General features: G+C 46.9%; 1 non-coding gene across 1 annotated transcript; it reads right to left on the bottom strand.

Annotated features, from left to right (window-relative positions):
* Nucleotides 1-525: 525 nt before the first annotated feature.
* Trnai-aau (transfer RNA isoleucine (anticodon AAU)) lies at nt 526-599 on the bottom strand. Its single transcript has one exon. It is a non-coding gene; the product is annotated as a tRNA-Ile (tRNA).
* Nucleotides 600-5,144: the final 4,545 nt, after the last annotated feature.

Genomic DNA, 5,144 nt, shown 5'->3' with positions numbered 1-5,144 from the left:
TATCCATTAGGCCACACGGTCACTGACGACCAACATTTACATGTATACGACTCATCTCGAAACGCTCACACCCCTGAGGATTTGTGTTTTCGTTCTACACAGCCGCTGCCCCTTGCTCTTTCCCACCCATTCGTTACATTCAACCTCTGACGAGACCGACCAAATATAGACTGTGAAACAAGACCACACACTTTGTGCATTCGGAATCGAAGGCAGGGCGTCCCTCGCCGCATTTGCTACGATTGCCATTTGCTACTTCTGCAGAAGCGGCGGCGGCGGCGACGACGACGACGACGACGAATATCGCGAGAGGCTCTGAGATATGTGAGAAATACATCTATAAAATGTAATTCAGACTGCCTCGTCCCACCTTATGCTGTACCGCTTTGGCAAATGCTTTATCTGCGCCATTCGCCTTAATCGCATATGAGAGTGATTCTTAAAAAAACGCCTGTCGCTAATTGTTCGTCATCACAGGTACTGTTTGCTATACGGCCACGACGCGCAACTGATTTCCAAAATTCATGTTTCTCCTGTGAGGATGGAACTTACGACCCCTGGTTTATTAGACCAGTGCTCTACCACTGAGCTAAAGAGGCGCGGCCTAGCGGTACTCTTGGGTACTTCGTCCTTACGGTCGTCTGCATCATCAGACTTTAGCTGACAACACTTCATATTACCGGCTAATATTTGCAGCTATGGCGACAAATTACTGCTTGACTACACATCTGACACGTAACCGATGTGCTCTCCAAACAACAACACTTGCATTTCAGAACATGTCTTTCACACATGTCTACAAAATCACCTTCACCTTCAAATACAGCTTCCTTGCGACTGACAGAGACGTAGGCAAAGTTTAAAGTTGCTATTTCCATTAAATCTCGTTAATCAGAAAAACGGTAATTTACACTTGCAGCGGAACAAAATTCCGTTCCGCCCAGCGTCTGGCTCGAACCCACGACCCTGGGATTAAGAGTCTGACGCTCTACCGACTGAGCTAGCCGGCTACCTCGGTGAATACCTGCCGGGTAGCACGTCACACAGTACTCGTTTGGGTTGGGTGGTCCCATACAGAATCTCTCCATGATGCCTAATGTTTTCCTAACGTCACACTCGTCACGTACTTCACTTTTATGTCATAATCATTTCTGAGAGGTAAAGAAATTGCATGACAACATGCAGAGCTAGTGGCGTCAAAATTAACGCACATACTTTATGTGACTCAAAAGCCGAACGAGTTACTTTCCGACGTTGTTTTAGATGTGCAAGTGATAGTCAAAACTCGCTGTGTCGGCACTCTGCCGACCATTTCGCTAGTTAACACCGGTCTTGTTGTGTGTGTTTCAAGCTCAAGAGCATCTCCAAGCAAAAAATGGTCAACAGCAACATTCAGACGGTTTCGTACTGCTCAATTGCTACATTAAAACGTTATGTTTCTTTTTCAGAACTGGAAAAACACAAGCGTGACAGCATTCGAACCTGTAATCTTCAGATCCGAAGTCCGACGCCTCATCCATTAGGCCACACGGTCACTGACGACCAACATTTACATGTATACGACTCATCTCGAAACGCTCACACCCCTGAGGATTTGTGTTTTCGTTCTACACAGCCGCTGCCCCTTGCTCTTTCCCACCCATTCGTTACATTCAACCTCTGACGAGACCGACCAAATATAGACTGTGAAACAAGACCACACACTTTGTGCATTCGGAATCGAAGGCAGGGCGTCCCTCGCCGCATTTGCTACGATTGCCATTTGCTACTTCTGCAGAAGCGGCGGCGGCGGCGACGACGACGACGACGACGACGACGACGACGACGACGACGAATATCGCGAGAGGCTCTGAGATATGTGAGAAATACATCTATAAAATGTAATTCAGACTGCCTCGTCCCACCTTATGCTGTACCGCTTTGGCAAATGCTTTATCTGCGCCATTCGCCTTAATCGCATCTGAGAGTGATTCTTAAAAAAACGCCTGTCGCTAATTGTTCGTCATCACAGGTACTGTTTGCTATACGGCCACGACGCGCAACTGATTTCCAAAATTCATCTTTCTCCTGTGAGGATGGAACTTACGACCCCTGGTTTATTAGACCAGTGCTCTACCACTGAGCTAAAGACGCGCGGCCTAGCGGTACTCTTGGGTACTTCGTCCTTACGGTCGTCTGCATCATCAGACTTTAGCTGACAACACTTCATATTACCGGCTAATATTTGCAGCTATGGCGACAAATTACTGCTTGACTACACATCTGACACGTAACCGATGTGCTCTCCAAACAACAACACTTGCATTTCAGAACATGTCTTTCACACATGTCTACAAAATCACCTTCACCTTCAAATACAGCTTCCTTGCGACTGACAGAGACGTAGGCAAAGTTTAAAGTTGCTATTTCCATTAAATCTCGTTAATCAGTAAAACGGTAATTTACACTTGCAGCGGAACAAAATTCCGTTCCGCCCAGCGTCTGGCTCGAACCCACGACCCTGGGATTAAAAGTCTGACGCTCTACCGACTGAGCTAGCCGGCTACCTCGGTGAATACCTGCCGGGTAGCACGTCACACAGTACTCGTTTGGGTTGGGTGGTCCCATACAGAATCTCTCCATGATGCCTAATGTTTTCCTAACGTCACACTCGTCACGTACTTCACTTTTATGTCATAATCATTTCTGAGAGGTAAAGAAATTGCATGACAACATGCAGAGCTAGTGGCGTCAAAATTAACGCACATACTTTATGTGACTCAAAAGCCGAACGAGTTACTTTCCGACGTTGTTTTAGATGTGCAAGTGATAGTCAAAACTCGCTGTGTCGGCACTCTGCCGACCATTTCGCTAGTTAACACCGGTCTTGTTGTGTGTGTTTCAAGCTCAAGAGCATCTCCAAGCAAAAAATGGTCAACAGCAACATTCAGACGGTTTCGTACTGCTCAATTGCTACATTAAAACGTTATGTTTCTTTTTCAGAACTGGAAAAACACAAGCGTGACAGCATTCGAACCTGTAATCTTCAGATCCGAAGTCCGACGCCTCATCCATTAGGCCACACGGTCACTGACGACCAACATTTACATGTATACGACTCATCTCGAAACGCTCACACCCCTGAGGATTTGTGTTTTCGTTCTACACAGCCGCTGCCCCTTGCTCTTTCCCACCCATTCGTTACATTCAACCTCTGACGAGACCGACCAAATATAGACTGTGAAACAAGACCACACACTTTGTGCATTCGGAATCGAAGGCAGGGCGTCCCTCGCCGCATTTGCTACGATTGCCATTTGCTACTTCTGCAGAAGCGGCGGCGGCGGCGACGACGACGACGACGACGACGACGACGACGACGACGAATATCGCGAGAGGCTCTGAGATATGTGAGAAATACATCTATAAAATGTAATTCAGACTGCCTCGTCCCACCTTATGCTGTACCGCTTTGGCAAATGCTTTATCTGCGCCATTCGCCTTAATCGCATCTGAGAGTGATTCTTAAAAAAACGCCTGTCGCTAATTGTTCGTCATCACAGGTACTGTTTGCTATACGGCCACGACGCGCAACTGATTTCCAAAATTCATCTTTCTCCTGTGAGGATGGAACTTACGACCCCTGGTTTATTAGACCAGTGCTCTACCACTGAGCTAAAGACGCGCGGCCTAGCGGTACTCTTGGGTACTTCGTCCTTACGGTCGTCTGCATCATCAGACTTTAGCTGACAACACTTCATATTACCGGCTAATATTTGCAGCTATGGCGACAAATTACTGCTTGACTACACATCTGACACGTAACCGATGTGCTCTCCAAACAACAACACTTGCATTTCAGAACATGTCTTTCACACATGTCTACAAAATCACCTTCACCTTCAAATACAGCTTCCTTGCGACTGACAGAGACGTAGGCAAAGTTTAATGTTGCTATTTCCATTAAATCTCGTTAATCAGTAAAACGGTAATTTACACTTGCAGCGGAACAAAATTCCGTTCCGCCCAGCGTCTGGCTCGAACCCACGACCCTGGGATTAAAAGTCTGACGCTCTACCGACTGAGCTAGCCGGCTACCTCGGTGAATACCTGCCGGGTAGCACGTCACACAGTACTCGTTTGGGTTGGGTGGTCCCATACAGAATCTCTCCATGATGCCTAATGTTTTCCTAACGTCACACTCGTCACGTACTTCACTTTTATGTCATAATCATTTCTGAGAGGTAAAGAAATTGCATGACAACATGCAGAGCTAGTGGCGTCAAAATTAACGCACATACTTTATGTGACTCAAAAGCCGAACGAGTTACTTTCCGACGTTGTTTTAGATGTGCAAGTGATAGTCAAAACTCGCTGTGTCGGCACTCTGCCGACCATTTCGCTAGTTAACACCGGTCTTGTTGTGTGTGTTTCAAGCTCAAGAGCATCTCCAAGCAAAAAATGGTCAACAGCAACATTCAGACGGTTTCGTACTGCTCAATTGCTACATTAAAACGTTATGTTTCTTTTTCAGAACTGGAAAAACACAAGCGTGACAGCATTCGAACCTGTAATCTTCAGATCCGAAGTCCGACGCCTCATCCATTAGGCCACACGGTCACTGACGACCAACATTTACATGTATACGACTCATCTCGAAACGCTCACACCCCTGAGGATTTGTGTTTTCGTTCTACACAGCCGCTGCCCCTTGCTCTTTCCCACCCATTCGTTACATTCAACCTCTGACGAGACCGACCAAATATAGACTGTGAAACAAGACCACACACTTTGTGCATTCGGAATCGAAGGCAGGGCGTCCCTCGCCGCATTTGCTACGATTGCCATTTGCTACTTCTGCAGAAGCGGCGGCGGCGGCGACGACGACGACGACGACGACGACGACGACGACGACGACGACGAATATCGCGAGAGGCTCTGAGATATGTGAGAAATACATCTATAAAATGTAATTCAGACTGCCTCGTCCCACCTTATGCTGTACCGCTTTGGCAAATGCTTTATCTGCGCCATTCGCCTTAATCGCATCTGAGAGTGATTCTTAAAAAAACGCCTGTCGCTAATTGTTCGTCATCACAGGTACTGTTTGCTATACGGCCACGACGCGCAACTGATTTCCAAAATTCATCTTTCTCCTGTGAGGA

The sequence above is a fragment of the Schistocerca gregaria genome, unplaced genomic scaffold (assembly GCF_023897955.1).
Source record: "Schistocerca gregaria isolate iqSchGreg1 unplaced genomic scaffold, iqSchGreg1.2 ptg000240l, whole genome shotgun sequence".
Lineage (NCBI taxonomy): Eukaryota > Metazoa > Arthropoda > Insecta > Orthoptera > Acrididae > Schistocerca > Schistocerca gregaria.
Note: the sequence above shows the minus strand (reverse complement) of the source record. Positions and strands in the feature narration are given on the sequence as shown.